The sequence below is a fragment of the Hypanus sabinus genome, chromosome 3 (assembly GCF_030144855.1).
Source record: "Hypanus sabinus isolate sHypSab1 chromosome 3, sHypSab1.hap1, whole genome shotgun sequence".
Classification (NCBI taxonomy): domain Eukaryota; kingdom Metazoa; phylum Chordata; class Chondrichthyes; order Myliobatiformes; family Dasyatidae; genus Hypanus; species Hypanus sabinus.
The window spans coordinates 34,733,826-34,751,976 of NC_082708.1; the positions used below are offsets into that span (position 1 = coordinate 34,733,826).

Sequence of the window (18,151 nt, forward strand, 5' to 3'; positions counted from 1 at the left end):
ATATATCAGTACCTCTTCTGCCACTTATACACCTGTGACAGTGACCCACCCCTCAGGTATGCTCTAAATCTGCTTCCTCTCATGCTAAATCAGTGCTCTCCAGTTTTAGACCTGGGAAGCAGACTGTTGTCATCCATTCTACCCTCAATTTTACAAAGCTATACAACACCTAGTTGGTGGGCTGGAGATACACCTCTACCAAAATGTGCTTCTTCCCTTCGCTAGCCTGCAGGTCACCCTTGGGCAAGGTGTAACACCTGCTTAGTCCGCTGATCAAGGTCATGTGGAGCCATGGGATCAGGTGGTGGATGGTCTTATGAGCAGCTGGTGAATATTACAAGTCCTGGTTATGCAACCACTGACACCAGGCAGGCAATCTCTGAAGAATATTGATAATGGCTGGGGTCACCTATCTTGTAAAGACACTGCCCAGAAGAAAGCAATGGCAAGCAGCTTTTGTAGAAGATCTTGCTAAGAACAATCACGGGTCATGGAAAAATTATGATCGCCTACGTCATATGATACAGCACATAACAAGCAAATGTCACCCCTCAGCCTCCTTCACTCCAGAGTAAACAGTCCCAACCTATCCATTCTATAACTCAAGTCATCCATTCCCGGCAACGTTGTTGTGAATCTTTTCTACTCCCTCTCTAGATTAATCATATCTTGCCTATAGTATTGTAACCAGAATTGCTTTTAGTATTTCCATAATTCCAGCTGTGCTCTCACTGATGAAGCTGTAACATGACTCTTGTGCTCAAAGCCCCAGCCAACAAAGGCAAACATTCCATATACTCTTCATCACCCGCAAGAACAAGTACGCAGTGGTCCCTCATCTCATACTGGTTCAGCAGAAGAAGGCAAATCAGCCTGTCTTTCGCTGGGTCGACTGCAGGTAATACAGCTTGTCTTTCATGGAGCTAACACTGGAAAGCAGCAAGGTGGGAGGGGCCAGCCCCCACCCCAGTACGGATCCAAATCACTAATACATGGCAAACAACAGGAGGTCCAACACTAATTTCTGCAGAACAGCATAGGGTTCATACCTCCAATCTGAAAATAACCCCCTATTACTATTCCTTGACTTAATCCCTTTGATAGATAGATAGATAGATGCTTTATTCATCCCCAAGGGGAAATTCAACATTTTTCCAGTGTCCCATACACTTATTGTAGCAAAACTAATTACATACAGTATTTAACTCAGTATAAATATGATATGCATCTAAAATCACCCTCCCAAAAAGTATTAATAAATAGCTTTTAAAAAGTTCTTAAATAGTTTACTAAAGTGCATTGAGTGGTAACTTAAGCTCAGTCCTAACCCCGGCACTTTAACATGTCTTGCCCCTGGTGGTTGAATTGTAGAGCCGAATGGTGTTGGGGAGTAATGATCTCTTCATCTTGTCTGAGGAGCATTGCATTGACAGCAACCTGCCGCTGAAGCTGCTTCTCTGTCTCTGGATGGTGCTGTGCAGAGGATGTTCAGGGTTTTCCATGAATGACCGTAGCCTACTCAGCGCCCTCTGCTCTGCCACCGATGTCATGCTCTCCAGTTCTGTGCCCACGACAGAGCCCGCCTTCCTTACCAGCTTATTAAGACGTGAGGTGTCCCTCTTCGTAATGCTGCCTCCCCAGCACGCCACCACAAAGAAGAGGGCGCTCTCCACAACTGACCGATAGAACATCTTCAGCATCTCACTACAAACATTGAATGACGCCAGCCTTCTGAGGAAGTACAGTCGACTCTGTGCTTTCCTGCACAGGGCATCTGTGTTGGCAGTCCAGTCTAGCTTCTCGTCTAATTGCACTCCCAGATACTTGTATGTCTTAACCTGCTCCACACATTCTCCATTAATGATCACTGGCTCCATATGAGGCCAAGGTCTCCTAAAGTCCACCACCATCTCCTTGGTCTTGGTGATATTGAGACGCAGGTAGTTTGAGTTGCACCATATCACAAAGTCCTGTATCAGTTTCCTATACTCTTCCTCCTGACCATTCCTGACACACCACACTATGGCCGTGTCATCAGTGAACTTCTGCACATGGCAGGACTCCGAGTTATATTGGAAAGTCTGATGTGTACAGGGTGAACAGGACCGGAGAGAGCACAGTCCCCTGCGGCGCTCCTGTGCTGCTGACCACCGTGTCAGACCTACAGTCTCCCAACCGCACATACTGAGGAGTGTCTGTCAAGTAGTACGTTATCCAAGCCACCATGTGTGAGTCTACTCCCATCTCTGTTAGTTTGTGCCTTAAGATCCTGGGCTGGATGGTGTTAAAGGCACTAGAGAAGTCCAGGAATGTAATCCTCACAGCACCACTGACCCTGTCCAGGTGAGAGAGGGATTTGTGCAGCAAGTACGTGATAGCATCCTCCACTCCCACCTTCTCCTGATACGCAAACTGAAGAGGATCCCGGGCATGCCTGGTTTGTGGCCTCAGATTCTTTGTGTTACGTTCATTTGGCTAAATCACCTTGGATCATTTGTTATATCACCTCCCTAGCCGTTCTACAATCCCTCATTAAAGTCCATGTAAAATCTACTACCCTGCCTTCATCAAACATCTTGGTCACCTCGTCAGAAATAACCAGTTAACTTTCAGCGACACTATTTACCATGCATAAAACCATTGTTAACTATTTCGAATCAGTCCTTGCCTTTCCAAATGCAGACCGAGCCCGTCTCTCAGAATTCCGTCCAGTAACTTTCCCATCATTAATGCTAAGCTCACTGGCATGTCTTTGCAGCTCTGCTTAGATAAAGCCACAATATTAGCAACCCTCCAGTTGTCTGTTACCCCACCTGGGCTAAAATCTCTTTTTTTCCACACCTGAGGAGTGTATCTATCTTTATGTGCCTAAAGACTACTAACACTTCTTTCAAAACATCAGTATGTTTCAGGACACATATTCCTGAATTCCCTAACATCTGTGACCTTCTCCACAGTAAAAACAGGTGATTATTAATTAAGACCTTGTTCTTGGCGATTTGATACTTGATGACATCAGTGTTGCTGGTTGCCAGGGATGCCATAGAGTCATGTACCATAGAAACAGGCTCTGTAGCCTATCAAGCTATGACAATCACTTTGTCATCTACACTAATTGCATTTGCTCACATTAGGGTTGTGTCATCTATGCATTGCCTATTAAATACCTGTTTCTAAAATTGGCACCAGAAAGAAACTGCTGGGATGGGAAATCCATAGGTTAGATTTCTAGATCTATGACAGCAGCCTTCTCCAGGGTCACTATCACTTTTCCCTTCACAACAAAATCTGGCAATGTATTCTTGTCCCTTCATTCCATCTGTGGGCTTTTCATGTTGTAATCACACCTTTGTCACTGCTGGGTGAGCATCTCACGTTTGTGCTGCACAGCCTATTTTAATCTTTATTTTTCTCCCTTGGCTTCTTAGATCATGTTAGTCTATAAATTTATGATGGTGCTATATAAGTTGGTTGTTCTTTTGCTGCAAATTGGGAGATAGGAGGGTGAAAATGAAGAGAACCTGACTAAGGTGCTGGTGCAGGAAGTACCAGATTGTGCTCAGCAATTGAATAAAACAAGTGTCATGTAAAATTGGTGCACCACATGATAGTAAGACAATCTAGAAAATTCTTTTCGAAGTAAAATTATTGTTTAGTGGTTCCATAGTGCTTTATGATACCACATGGAAAATATTTTCTTTAATTTACAGCATAATTTGGATTCACGGAATAAGTCTATGCTGAAAGGTCATAATTCAACTCCTGCTGGAGGGTGAGTTTTTTATGTATTGATAATTGAGACAGAAGCTTTGATTTAGTTACAAGATAATCAGAGATGAAGGAAAATCTGAAAAATAATTGGCTGCAATAATTTGAATATTTGAAAAGCCGCAAGTATTTAGAATTTCTTTGGATTTGGCCAACAACTACATTTTATAACTTCAAGTTGAATTTTGACAAGATCTTCTTAATCAAACTCCAAATGATAATTTATTTTGTGAAACAACTGCTTTAAAAAGGAGTCAGCTTCTAATGTCTTGGATACAATTTTATATGGTATGACTTTGAGTACTTAAAATTATGAAGTTCCTTGTTCCTGAAGGAACTCAGCAGGTCAGACAGCATCTGCGGAGGAAACAGAGCAGTCAACATTTCAGGCCGAGACCCTCCATTGGGACTGCAAAGGAAGGGGACGGAAGCCAGAATGAAAGAGTAGAAGTGGGGTTTAGCAGGAGCTGGCAGGTGATAGGTGAATCTAGATGAGGGAGGAAGGCAGGAAGGTGGGGTTTAAAGTGAATAATAGAAGAAGTTGGAAAGTGATAGTTGGGGAAGGCAAAGAGTTAAAGGAGAAAGTATCTGTAGGAGAGGACAGTGGACCATGGAATAAAGGGAAGGAGCTGGGGGACCAGAGGAAGGAAGGTGAAGCTGATGAACAGGTTGTGATGGTGATGGAGGGGAAAAACATTGGGTAACAATCAGGAAACAGGGCAAGGGGGAACAGGGGAGTGGTTTCCAGAAGTTCGAGAAATCGATATTCAGTCCATCCACCAAATCAGATTATGAGGTGTTGCTCCTCTAATTTGTGTTTGGCTTCTGCATAGAAGTAGGGAAGCATTGGACAGGCATGGTGTGGGAAATGGGAAGTGGACTTAAAATTGTTGGCCTCTGGGAAATTCTGCCTGTTGTGCAGAGCAGAGTGAAGGTGCTGGCACCGGGTCTCTCTGACGTAGAGCAGGGTGCATCAGTAGCAGTTGATACAATAAATGACACTAATGGATTTACATGTGAAGCAGTACCGCACCATGAAGGTGGGAAGAGGTGTAGGGGCAGGTGTAACACCTAGCTTGGTTGCAGAGGTAAGTGCCTGGAGGGTGATGAGCAAGCAGACAATGGAGTCGCTGAGTGAGTGATCCCTGTGGAGAGGGGTGGGGCACAAGATATGCCTGGTGGTGGGATCCCGTTGGAGATGGCTGATGGTTGGATACAGAGGCTAGTAGGTTGGTAGGAGAAGACACATGGAACCCTGTTCCTGTTGTGTTGGGTAGGAATGGGATGAGGGCAGACATGTAGGAAAAGGAGGAGACACTATTGAGGGCTGTATTGATAGCAGTGGAGGGCAATCCCATTTTTTTTTTGAAAAATGTGACATCCCTGAAGTTCTGGAATGGATAAACTCATTGTGAGAACAGATGCAGCAGAGACAAGGGCATTGAGAGAAGGGAACAGCATCCTTGCAAGTGAACAGGTGGGAAGGGGTATAGTTAAGGTAACTGTGGGTCGTCAGTGGATTTGTAAAAGATATCAGTAGAGAATCTGTTTCGGAGATGACCGAGAAATCAAGAAAGGTGAGAGAGGTGTTAGAGATGGATCAGGGCAAATATGAGGGCAGGATGGAAGTTTGAGGTGAAATTGATTAATTTGGCACCACCACATGGGTTCCTTGTGTGCTATGGTACCTGTAACTAAAAGCTTCTAGTTATCTTTCTAATTTTGATGGCAGATTGTGATTTTTCTTTTGAATGTTGCAGTCCATGAATGGGTCAAGTTTTTTTTTTCATGACAACGGAATTTCCTTTATGCTCCTGCCAAACTGCACCATTTTTCTTCAGAGAATATTAGAAAAATCTGTGCCTTTGTGTCATATTTATAGCACCTGAGAGGGTGCATTTAATTAAAACTATTTGCATATCATTAGAGCAATAAAAATGGTGCCTGATATTTACAAAGCTGATTGTAACATGACTCAATGGCTCATTTACTTAGCTCGAAACCTGAAGAAAATAGTGCATCATGTGAACTGGAATTGCCAGAATCCCCAACCTCTGAATCGAGCTGCAGGAAACGCAGCACAGACGCTTTGCTTCATAGCAGCTTGGAACGAATGAGAAGGTAATGAGCAGAAAACTAATTAACAATGATCTAGGTATTCGAGAGAAATTAAGTACGTTGGCATTATGGCTTGCTGTTGATGTAATTCATTCAACTTATCTCAAAAAGGTTGACAACAGGATGGGCACATCATACAATGGTTACAGCACAAGGAGCCAGTCTGGTCCATCAAGTCTGCACTGGATAAATTAAGGGTAGTCAGAATGTTGAAATGGTGCCTTGGGAAACCAATCTATCAGAATGAGGATTAACAATCAGGGTTAGCTGTGGTCAAAAGGATGAAAAGGTTACGCCACCTATATGAAACAGTGCTGTGACTGATTACTTTAGCCGATACAATTCTTTAGAAATGGTATTATGAAAAGTAAAATACTATGGATCTGACCGGGAGAAATTATAGCCAGGTTTTTAGCAAAATTAGGGAGTTTATTGTAATAAGTAAATAAATGGTGGACTTTAGTGAAAAGTTAATATTATAAGCGCTGGAACAGAAATATTTGATTTTTTTTGAAGGAAGGAAAAACTAAAAGAGAATTGAGAAGATCCTGTAATATTTACTAACATGGTCTAAAAAGCAAAGGACAAAATGGAGGAGCATTATATTGGTAACATTACCTGAATGCCGCTTTCTTAGTTCATTTTCAATCGAAACCTTAATTTTCAATATATGAGATACTGCAGGTGTTGGAAATCTTGAGCAATGAATAAAAAATGCTGGAAAAACTCAGTAACTCAGGCAACGTTTATGGAGAGGAATAAGCAGTCAGTGTTTTAAACCAAGACCCTTCATCAGGACTGGTGAAGATCAAGCCCTGGTAAAGGTCCTCCACCTGACATTTAGACTGCTGAGTCCTCTCCATAGATTCTGCCTGACCTGCCGCGTTCCTCCAGTATTTTGTGTGTGTAACCAATTTTTTGTTGTTTTAGCCATGATCATCCAAACCACTGCTGATTCCTTTTTTTACTATCTATAAATCTAAAAATATCTACAGCTCTGCTTTCTTCATCCTTCATTTGCGCTCTGTTCTCTACCACATTGCCTCTAGATTTTTAAAAAAAAGCCTTGATTTTACAATTGTTGTCAAATTGCTTCATTGTCCTGCTCCTCTTTCTTTCTCTCTCTCTCTCTCTGTAACCTCCAGTGGCCATGCAACTCTCTAAAAGAAATGCACCCTTCTGTTTTGATGCCTTGACTATAACAATGTAATAACTCCTTTGCTTTAAAATACCGAAGTTCTACCCTCTATGTCTCTCTCCTTCAATCTCTCCACATCCCTCTTTGTAAATGGTCTTTCAAAATGATCTCTGACCCTTTTTATTTGGATATCTGTTTAATTTCTGCTTATAAGTGAGTGGCAGGGTGGTCTAGCATTAATTGCTGCCGCTGCCAGCACCAGTGACCCTTGCTCATTGTCTGAGCTTGTGCTCTCTGTGTGGAGTTTGCACATTGTCCATGTGAGGGTGTAGGTTGTGTCCAGGTGCTCAGCTTTCTTCCATCACAAAGAAGTGCCAGTAGGGCAATGGGGAGAATTGTGGGGTGTGTGAGGGTGAATACATCACAACAAATAGGTGTGAAAATGAGACCTACAGGGATGTTCTAAAAGAGTGTGCGAGTAACCTCCTCTAAATAGCTTGTTTGCAACACAAGCACTGAAAGGATATCACTGGATTGTAACAATGAAAGAAAATGAGGCAGCCTGGTAGTGAGCATGAGTAATGGTGCGAGGAATGGTTGAGTGATGAGGAAATTAGTGGGATTGGGCCAAGAGACCAGGAAAGGGAGTTTAGGGTTAAGGTTAGAGAGATCTGTAGTGAATTCTAGTTTCATAGGCAAGAGGAACAAGCTCAAAGTAACAGAGGAATCTCAGCAGTCTTGTTTGTAGTTATAAATAAGCTCAGGAACTTGCTGGGACAAAGTTAGCGAAACTTGGTAGAGTGTAAAGCTAATCCAGTGTGAATCTTAAGTGTATGTGCAATTTTACAAGAGGAAGAGTCAGCCCACAGTACTGGTCAGTCTGGCTAAATGAAATCCAGCGATGATGGATTGTAAACTGTCTTTACACCAGTTACTGTCTTTACAATTACTGTGTTTACGGTTACTGTGGAGTTACTGACCCTTAAAATCTGGAGTGTGAATATTTTTTTGGGATAGTTACATTTACAGCAGACCTGTGAATGATATTCATAAAGAACATAGAAATTTACAGCATAGTGCAGGCCTTTGACACACGATGTTGCACCAACATTTTAACCTACTCTTAATCGATCTAATACTTCCTTCCTACATTACCATCCATTTTTCTATTATTTGTACGCCTATATAAAGGTTCCTTAAATGCCCATAATGTATCAGTCACCCACCCTCCCACCACTAACTGTGTAAAGAACTTACCTCTGACACCGCACTATATTTTCCTCCAGTCACCTTAAATATGCCCCCTTGGTATTAGCCATTCCTGAAGAAAAAGTCTCTCTGTCCTCTCTATCTATGCCTCTTAACATCTTGTACACCTCTATCAAGTCACCTCTCATCCTCCTTTGCTCCAAAGAGAAAAGCCCTAGCTCACTCAACCTCTCTTCATAAGGCACGCCCTTTAGTCCAGGCAGCATCCTGGTGAGTACTGTTGGCGTAAACGTAAAAGAGGATACTGGGAGAAATTGTGGGAGGATGGTCAATAATTAGCTTTTAAAGGAGAAGTGAAAAGAATAGAAAGTGGCTAGTGTTCTGAGGAAGAGTAGTTGGAAACCAAGCTGTGATTTACCAATAAGTGTTATGCACTTAGTGTTTCAATAGAGTAGATCATAGAATATTTAGTCATGCTGTTTGGTCTTGGTAAGGAGAAAGATGTTATCATATGTGAACTACAATTTAGTCTAAGATAAGATGGCAATGTAATAATTGGGAATGAGATTATGGGTGGCAAAAGAAAGGACCTTGTTTGGAAATGAAAAAATATTATACAGAGAAATGCAGAGCCTCATGATATGTGGAGGAGAAGGCCTCATCTGGTATTCATTCCCTTTAATATGATCACAATATAAACTAAGGTAGTGCATTTTCTTGATTACCAGTAGTTTGGATTTATAAAAGCTATGTCTATTTCATGAGTGCATTGAAAATAAAATGGATCATAATGTGACCCAGATATAAACATTTAGAATGACAAAGTTTATTTATTTAGTGCAATTAATTGTTGAGGTCGTAAAATTAAACGTAAGGGAACTTTCAATGCAGAAGGTCATAATAAATGATTAATATTCATCATTTTTATTTTTTATAATTAGAACTGAAGAGTAATTAATGATTTTTTAAAATAATTTACAATTAGGGAGCGCATTAAGGATTGTTGTGACCAGTTAAGAGTGCTTTTGCCGTACGTGAAAGGAAGAAGAACTGATGTGGCCTCTGTACTGGAGATGACCGTGGAATATATGAGATACATTTATGGTAGAATACCAAACAACGTTATGTCACAGGTAGAAATGTTTTAATGCTACAAATTAATAAATATAGAACTTGAAGATATTTTTAAGTATAAATTTCTTCATTAGAGAATTAAATTTCCAAATTGCTTCAAATGATTTGTGTAAATAAAATGATAACATTATTAGTGCGTGTATTTTTGAACAGTAAAAGTGAAGAAGTGAAAATTGAAAGAGTGGAACATGCTTTTGTTATGAGACTTGCAATGTTATATTATCATCCCTATTCTTGAGTCAAGGCTCCACAATTGTAATAATGTTTCATTTGACAATTACTGCAACTGCACAGATTCACTGGGTTATCAGAAATTTAACTTCATGGAGAATCTAATGATTGGGAGCTTTGTATCTGCATTGTCGTAAGCCAGTATTATTTCTGGAAGAATCGGCACACCTGAAGAAACAGCAGCCTATAAATTCTTTTAAGTTGCATTATTGTCATTATCTTACAGCATAGAATTGTGCCCTTCAGCACAACTTGACCATGCCAAACATAACGCCTATTGTAGCTAATCCCATACTCACGCATTAGACAGGGATCCCTCTGCTCCTTTCCTATCCAAGTACTGTCCAAATGTCTTCTAAATACTGTAAATATAAATGACTCCAGTACTTCCTCAGCAGCTGATTTTATATAATGCCACACTTTGTGTGGGTAAAAATGTACTCTGAGATCTCTTTCAAATCTTTCCTCTCTCACCTTAGCCATATGCCCTCTAGTTTTCAACTCTCGTAGTCTGGGAAAAAGACTCTTACTATCTATATTCCTCGTAATTTATAAACCTCAATAAGGTTACCCCTTAACCTTCTGTATTCCAGTGAGAATAAATCCACCCTATCCAATCTCTCCCAATAGTTACCGCCCTCCATTGCAGCCATCTTGCAGCCAATTGTCTGTTGCTTGTAAATGCAGTTCCTCATCCCAGGAAGCATTCCCTTAAACCTTTTCTGGATTCAGGTTGTTGCCTTTGCATCCTTCCGAAAATGAGGCGACCAGAATTGAACACAGTACATTAACTGAGCTGGACCAATGTTTTATAAAGATTCAGTGTGACTTTCCTGCTTGATGAGGCAATCTTGATAATGCATCATCTACACGATGCTTGATATATAATTTCATAATTACAGTAGGAAAACAGATTGACCCAATTTTCCATCTTGAGACCACCTGTACAAGAATTGCAGACTTGTGTCCAAGAATAGCCACTGTGAATTCAAGGTCTGTCTCCAAAATGAATGGTCTTTCTAATAAGAACGGGTGGGACTTATAGATCCTAAGTATGATTTCCATTGTTGCTACTTCTTTCTGGGTATTTCATGGTTTCTCTTGCTCTTTAGTTAGTGCACATAATACCAAGGCATTGTGCTTTTCCTGGTCATTGTTCATAATGAGACAGTGAATTGTTTTTTACTACATATTGGAGACATTGTATAGCAGCTTCAGTGTGCAGATGATATTGTAATACATGGGATGGATCTTTTACTTTATATCTATTTCAGAGGCTATACATCTTCTGTGTTCCTTTACCACCACTAAGGTAGTAGTAAACTTGCATAATTTTGGATTTCTGCTCAGAAAGATCTACATCATAATGTTCTTAGATTTTTTTCCATGACAATGGCCTCTTTTTTTTGTGTATGTGCCATCACTCTAATGTCCACTTGTTTGTGTACAAAGTAGTGCTTACTGTCTTGAACTTAACATTATGTTCAAAGAGTTACCCAACTATTCAATATTTGGAGATTTTCCTGCACTATGAAATTGTGATCTAAATATGTTGTTGTTTGTATTGATGATTATGAATTCCATCTAACATCTTATCCACAGCAGCCCAAAATATTTTGGATAATGCAGCAAATCAAATCAAATTCAAGTTTTGTTATCATTCATGCATACGTGAATATAGCCAAGCGAAACTGCATTCCTCTGGAGCCAAGGTGCAAAACATGCACAGCACATTTAAAATAGTGAGCAAAAAAACCATAGTCACGCAAAAAGAACAGAGGCCAGCTCCCATCAGAGCACAAACACCACGTTACACCACCTCCGGTGTCTCCTCTCCTGGACTGCAGTAGCAGGCAAGCCTGCAGCTTGAGGCCTAGTCCTTGCTACAACCAAGGCGACACAGTTACCCTGCTGTCTGTCACATCACCAATCAAGGGAAGCAGGCCTGCGGTATCTACAGTTGTCAATGTTGGACAGGGTCTTGCGATTGCAAGAGAAACATCCAAGACAATCTCCATGGTTACAATGTACACTGCCTTCGCACAACAACTCCAATGCCTTTGATGCTTTCCTGTAGCAGACCGCAGCACAGTCTGCACCCAGTTCAGCTCCTCCGATCAAAGAGCAGCTCACTGATGGGGTAGATCTGCAGTAGCCAAAGTTCTTGGAGTCCAGCATTGTCCTTTGATTGTAGAAAGGACACTTAACAAAGAAAAAAAACTCCTTTGGTTGGCTCCCAAGAGGCTGCTGTATCTGAATGTATCGTCATCGTCAGTTTGGTTTATGAATAAAGTGTAGCACAGTTTTTTGTTAGTTTTGACTTTCTTTATCTATGTTTAGTTATGCATATGCATGTGATGGGTCCAATGTGGCCTCTGTGAATTCAATGTTTGAGTTGTACAATGGACTACTGTTCATTATCCATATTTCAGCTGATGGTTACCTTAGTCTCTGCAAACCTGGATGTCTTATTTACTCTAGACAGCATAATAATGGGTATCACTCAATCATACTCTGTGGCTTTGGTCAACACACTCTAATGTTTGAGCTCCTTTTCTTGTATATTTAGTGCATATGATACTAGTTCAGACTTGCAGTAAGATGGCCTGGTGTTTGGGAGACTTTGTACTCCTTTGTATGCATATCTTCCAATATATCTAAGATAAGATGAGATAAAACTTTATTTATCCTGAAGGAAATTATTGTTGCAAGTTTGTTCAGTCAGAAGTATATACTTTAAAATACAAAACGTAAGCATTAAGGTACAAAAAGGAATACAAAATGAGCATTAAAAAGTAATGGTACAAAATACAGATGTGCAATGAAACCATTAACTTAGATACTTAAGGAGGAGGAGTTATAGAGTCCTATAGCCACAGGAACAAAGGATCTCCTGTGGCATTCAGTGACGCACTTGGGTGGAATCAGTCTGTTCCTAAAGGTTTCCCTCTGTTTGTCCAGTATGTCATGGAGGGGGTGAGAGGGATTGTCCATAAAGCTCTGTAGCTTCTGCAGCATCCTCCCCTCAGACACAACCACCAGGGAATCCAGTTCCACCCTCAGAACAGAGTCAGCCTTCCTCATGAGCTTATTGATCTTCTTGGCATCAGCTACTCTCACCCAGCTGCCTCAGCAGGCTGCAGCGTAAAACAGAAAACTGGCCTCCACTGATTTGTTGAACATCTGCAACTTAGTACTGTAGACATTGAATGACCGGAGCCTCCTCAGGAAGTACAGTCAGCTCTGGTCCCTTGTACAGAGCCCCTGTATTTTTAGTCCAGTCCAGTTTATTATCCAGGTGAGTTCTCCAGTATTTGTAGTCCTGAGTGACTTCCACATCCATTCTTTTAATGGAGATGGGAAAGCAGGGTGTTTTCACCTTCCTGAAGTTCACCACCAACTCCTTAGTGATGTTGAGCTGCAGATGATTCAGCCCACACCATTTAACAAAGCTGTCCACCTTCTCTTAGGTTGTCCATCAGAATCCGATGACAACGTCCACTCATTTAACAGTGAGATCTTTGATGACTATACAGTCCTATCCTGGACCCACAAGCTCTATTGCAGGTGGGACATGTGTATGTGGTAGGGGTGGTAGTGATGGCAACCATGGCTGCATTTTTCCTGGCTCTCTTCTGCTGTCTTCTGGTTGTTCTTTCCATCTCCAGAATACGAACCCCATCCCTAAACAGCTGTCGCCAAGTGTTATGGTCAGCAGCAACATCCTCCAGGTCTTCGGGTCAGATCTTGCACTTCCTTAAAATATTCTTCATCTGATCCTTATAGCGTTTCTTTGGCCCTCCAGCTGAGTGTCGACCATGATGTAGATGGCCGTATAACACTCTGTGGGGTAGCTGACATGGGGGCATCCTTATCACGTGCCCCAGCCACTGCAGCCGACGCTGGGTGATCATGGCCTCAACACTTCTGCAGTTGGTCTTTACAAGTATTTCAGTGTGAGGCACCCGCTCATGCCAAGTAATTCCCAGGATGCGCTGAAGGCAGCTTATGTGGAAGTGCTCCAAGGTCTTGATGTGACGGCTGTAGGTTACCCAAGCTTCACAGCCATAAAAGAGAGTGGTGACACAGCGCTTGGTATACGGCGACTTTGTAGAGGGATGAAGGCTCCTGTTCTGAAAGACTCTACACTGAAGTCTCCCGAAGGCAGCTGTTGCCTGTTTAATGCAGCTCTGGATGTCATTGTCAATGCTGCTACCTTCAGAGAGAATGCTCCCCAGAAATTTGAAAGATGGCACTACTGACAGCTTTTCATCACCAACAGGGAAGGCAGGTAGGGTGGGTGGGACACTAGTACTCCATTGGCAAACCACTTTTGTCTTGGTGGTATTGACAGTCAGCCCCATCCTGCTGTACGCTCTCACCACCACAGCAAGGACAGTCTGAAGATCCTCCGGAGTGTGGGCCACAAGAGCACAGCACTGCAGCTCCAGGACCCGCTCTCTACAGAGTTTGGCGGGTGCTTGGAGCCTCCTGATGTTAAAGTGGTTGCCATCTAATCTGACGTCCACTGCCACACCGCTGCTGTCCTCAACCTCATTGTGGAGAAGCTTGGTAACAAGAGGAAGATGTGAAAGAGCACTGGTGCTAGCACACACCCCTGCCTCACCCCTGTGCGTACAAGAAAGGGCTCGGACTCTTGTCCTCCTATGGTCACCCGTGCAGTCATCCCATCATGGAACTGGCGGAGGAGGTCAACAAATTTATTGGGACAGCCAAACCTGAGGAGGACATCCCATACGAGCTCTTTGCACAGTGTCGAATGCTTTGGAGAGGTCGACAAAAGCCATAAACAGGTCTTGATGTAACACGATCGACATGATCTTCACAGCCTGGCAGCTTCAGGAAAAGTTCCGGGAGCAATATCAAGACCTGTTTGTGGCCTTTGTCACCCTGTCCAAAGCATTCGACACTGTGCAAGGAGAGCTCTTACGGGATGTTCGCCTTGGGAATGGCTGTCCACCACTCTTCTGTACTCAGCCTCTTGAATCCGGCTGATACATCCCACAACTGCCAAATCATCCGAAAACCTCTGCAGGTAGCAAGAATCTGAGTTGTATTTGAAACAGAGGTGTAGACAGTGAACAGGAAGGGAGTCAGGACAGTCCCAAGGTGCCCCTGTGCACCTTAGTATAGGTATCTGATATGTACATAGCTCTGCCATCTCACATACTGTGGCCATCTGGACAGTTAGTCTGCAGTCCAAGACACTAATGGAGCATCAACCTGCATCTCCATGAGCTTACTCCCTAGTAAAATAGGTTGTATGGTTCTAAAAGCACCGGAGAAATCAAAGAACATAATTCTCACATTGCCGCCTTGGGTCATCCAGTTGGGTGCAAGCCCATAGAAGCAGGAAGATTATGGCGTCCTTGACTCCAACATGCGGTTGGTAAGCCAACTGCAGGGGGTCCGGAGGTGCGTCAGGACCTCTCTTTCTAATGATTTCATAACAAGTGAGGTCAGTGCCACTGGTTTGCATATTGCTCTACGAATTTAACTAGATGTGGTTCCGACATATCACACAAAATAAATTCTTTTAGTAAGTGTTTAATTTTTTGATATGATTAAAGATAAAAGATTAACTTAACACATATACATTGAAATATACAGTGAAATGCATGGCTTGCGTCAACAACCAACACAATCAGGATGTGCATGGGAAGCCTGTAAGTGTCACCGTGCTCACAGTGCCAGCTTAGCATGTCCGTCCTCAGCTCAGTTATCCTGGCCTTTGGAATGTGGGAGGGAAACCTTCGCAGCTCAGGGGAGAACATACAAACTCCAGGGTTACATACAAACTCTTAAAGAGTGCCAGAAGTTTATTGCATGAATAGAGTTGGTCTGTATGTATTGACAACCACTATGATTAATAGCTTTCCTTGACCATTGCAACAGCCCTGCTTCATCAGAATATGTCTCCAGAATCAGCTCACTAACTGCACTTTGGACTACCTGAACATATTTCTTCTCAATTACGTCCACACAGCTGAGCAGTCAGCAGGACTAATGTTCAAATTGATGTACTAATTACTAATTTTCACTTCAATTTTAAAATTGCTGCACTTTTCAGGATTGCTGCTGTTGCAGAACATTTTTGAAGCTTTTTGAAGCTTCCTGCTGCTCATCAGCTTCAAAGTTATCAAGCCTCTGTTTGAAAATCACTAGATGCTGCAAGTTGAAATAAAGGCAGAGTTTGCTGGAAATACTCAGTAAGTCAGACTGGCGTCTGTTCACAGGTACTGCCGACACGCATTTTCTCCTTTTGTAGCATTCTGTACAAGTGTTGACCTTACATGGGGAATTTACTTGGGTAATTTTTTTTATTGCTTATAATCCTCAGTAGCCTTGGATGCCAAGGCCAACTGTTTTTCTTCTTGCAGTCAAAGCATTTCACTGCTGTAAAACAGAATGCTTGCGGTTGCTTATTTTTTGTTATCATTGTTTGTACTCAAGTGACTCGTGTATGGTATTGGAACTCCCATTTTGCTAATGCTGCTAGCCTGTGCTGTATGTCAGCATCAATACTCACACTATATGCTGTTAGATCTGGAGATGATGTTGCCCAGAAGATCTATCGTAAGTCACAAATAAAATGTAAATCTTATGGTTACAGCCGTTTTATTACATGTTCACCGTAGTGCGGGTCCAACAGGGTTAGCTTGTACCAGCAAGCAAGGTAGAGAAGCAAAAGAGGAACTATAACTGTCACTGTAACAAAAGGAATGTAAATACTAGAGATTCTGCAGATGCTTGAAATCCAGAGTAACAGCACAAAATGCTGGAGGACCTCAGCAGGTCAGGTAGCAACTATGGAGAGGAATAAGTAGTCAATGTTTCAGGCCGAGGCACTTTATCAGAACCAATGAAGGGTCTAGGCCCACAATGTTATCTTTATATTCCTCTGCATAGATGCTGCCTGATCTAGTGAAGTCCTCCAGTATTTTGTATGTGTTAAAGGAACGTGAGCACGTTTCCCTTTCATACTGCAAAACTGCTTTATACTTACAACTGTGAGGCTCCAATGCCATTTTTAAATTTGCTGGTGATACTACTGTCACTAGCCAAATCAAAGATGGAGATGATAAAGTATATAGGAAGGAGACTGAAAATCTGGCAGAGTAGTGCAACCTCTCACTCAATGTCAGCAAGACCAAGGAGTTAATTATTGAATACAGGAGGAGAAAATTGGAAGTCCATGAAATGATCCTCATCGGGGAGTCAGAGGGTCAGCAACTTTAAATTCCTCAGCATTATCATTTCAGAAGATCTCTCCTGTGTCCAGCACGTAAGTGCCATTATGAAGAAAGCACAGTAGCCCCTTTGTTTCCTTAGAATTTTGTGAAGATTTGGCATGACATCTAAAATTTAAATAAACATCATAAGATGCGTGGTAGAGAGTATGCTGACTGGTTGCATTCCTGCTTGGCATATAAACACTACTGCCCTTGAATTGAAAAGCATATATATATAAAAAAAGTGGACACAACACAGTCCATCACGGGTAAAGCTCTCCTCGCCATTGAGCACATCTTTAAGGAGTGGTGTCACTGGAAAACACAATTCATCATCAGGGAAACCCACCTTGCAGGCCATACTCTCCTCTTGAAGGTATAAGCAGCCTTGGGACCCACACCAGTAGGTTCAAGAACACTTATTATCCCTCAACCATCAGGCTCTTGAGCCAGAGGGGATAACTTCATTCACCCCATCACTGATCTATACCCACAACCTATGGATTCGCTTTCAAGGACTCTTCATCTCAGGTTTTCAATATTTATTGTCTGTTTATCTATTATTATTAATTTGTTTATTTTTTTTGTACTTGCATGGTGTGTTGTGTTTTGCACATTGGTTGTCTGCATTTTTCTTTGATTCTATGATGCCTCTGTGTTTACTATGAATGCCCAGAAGAAAATGAATCTCAGGGTTGTAAGGGGACATGTACAGTATGTACTTTGATCATTTACTTTGAAAACAATCAGGCTAGTCCCAGATTAAAAAAAAATCATGAGCAGTGACTGATTTACACGTCAGCTTTGCAAACAAAGTAAGTAAGACCAAATATACTACAAGTTAGTAAAGTACAAACATAACAGGCGATTGCAGAAAGCTAAAAATTAAAGGAGAAGCACAATAAAAACAACAATCTGGACCCTAATCCAAAATACTGAGTAAACCCTCTTTCATTTATAGAAGTTATTCTCACCATTAAATCTTGTTTAAGTAATAATTTAGATTCAATCTGCTCATCTGTTCATAAAGCTTTCTCTCTGTGTTCAATTTAGGAAGACACTAAAACTGTATAATCAAGCCAAAACTTTCAATACTACAATTTTTTTCACTAATGCTCTCACCTGAAAGTGGAATTGGAATTGGTTTGTTATTATCACATGTGAAGCTTGTCTTGCATACTGTTCATACAGATAAGATAATTAAGCAGAGCATTGTAGAGGAACAAGGTAAGACAATCACAATGCAGAATAAAGTCTAATGGCTACAGAGGAAGTGCAGTGCAAGTAAACGATAAGGTGT

The 18,151-nt window shown here is 41.7% G+C and overlaps 1 protein-coding gene across 1 annotated transcript in view; it reads left to right on the forward strand.

The window, feature by feature from the left end:
* Positions 1–3,746, forward strand: part of ccdc169 (coiled-coil domain containing 169) — a 110,281-nt gene extending 106,535 nt beyond the window's left edge. Inside the window, exon 9 of the transcript XR_009511116.1 lies at positions 3,711–3,746. The gene's annotated coding sequence lies outside the window, so the exon portion shown is untranslated. The remainder of the gene's footprint in view (positions 1–3,710) is intronic.
* The last annotated feature ends 14,405 nt before the right edge of the window (positions 3,747–18,151 follow it).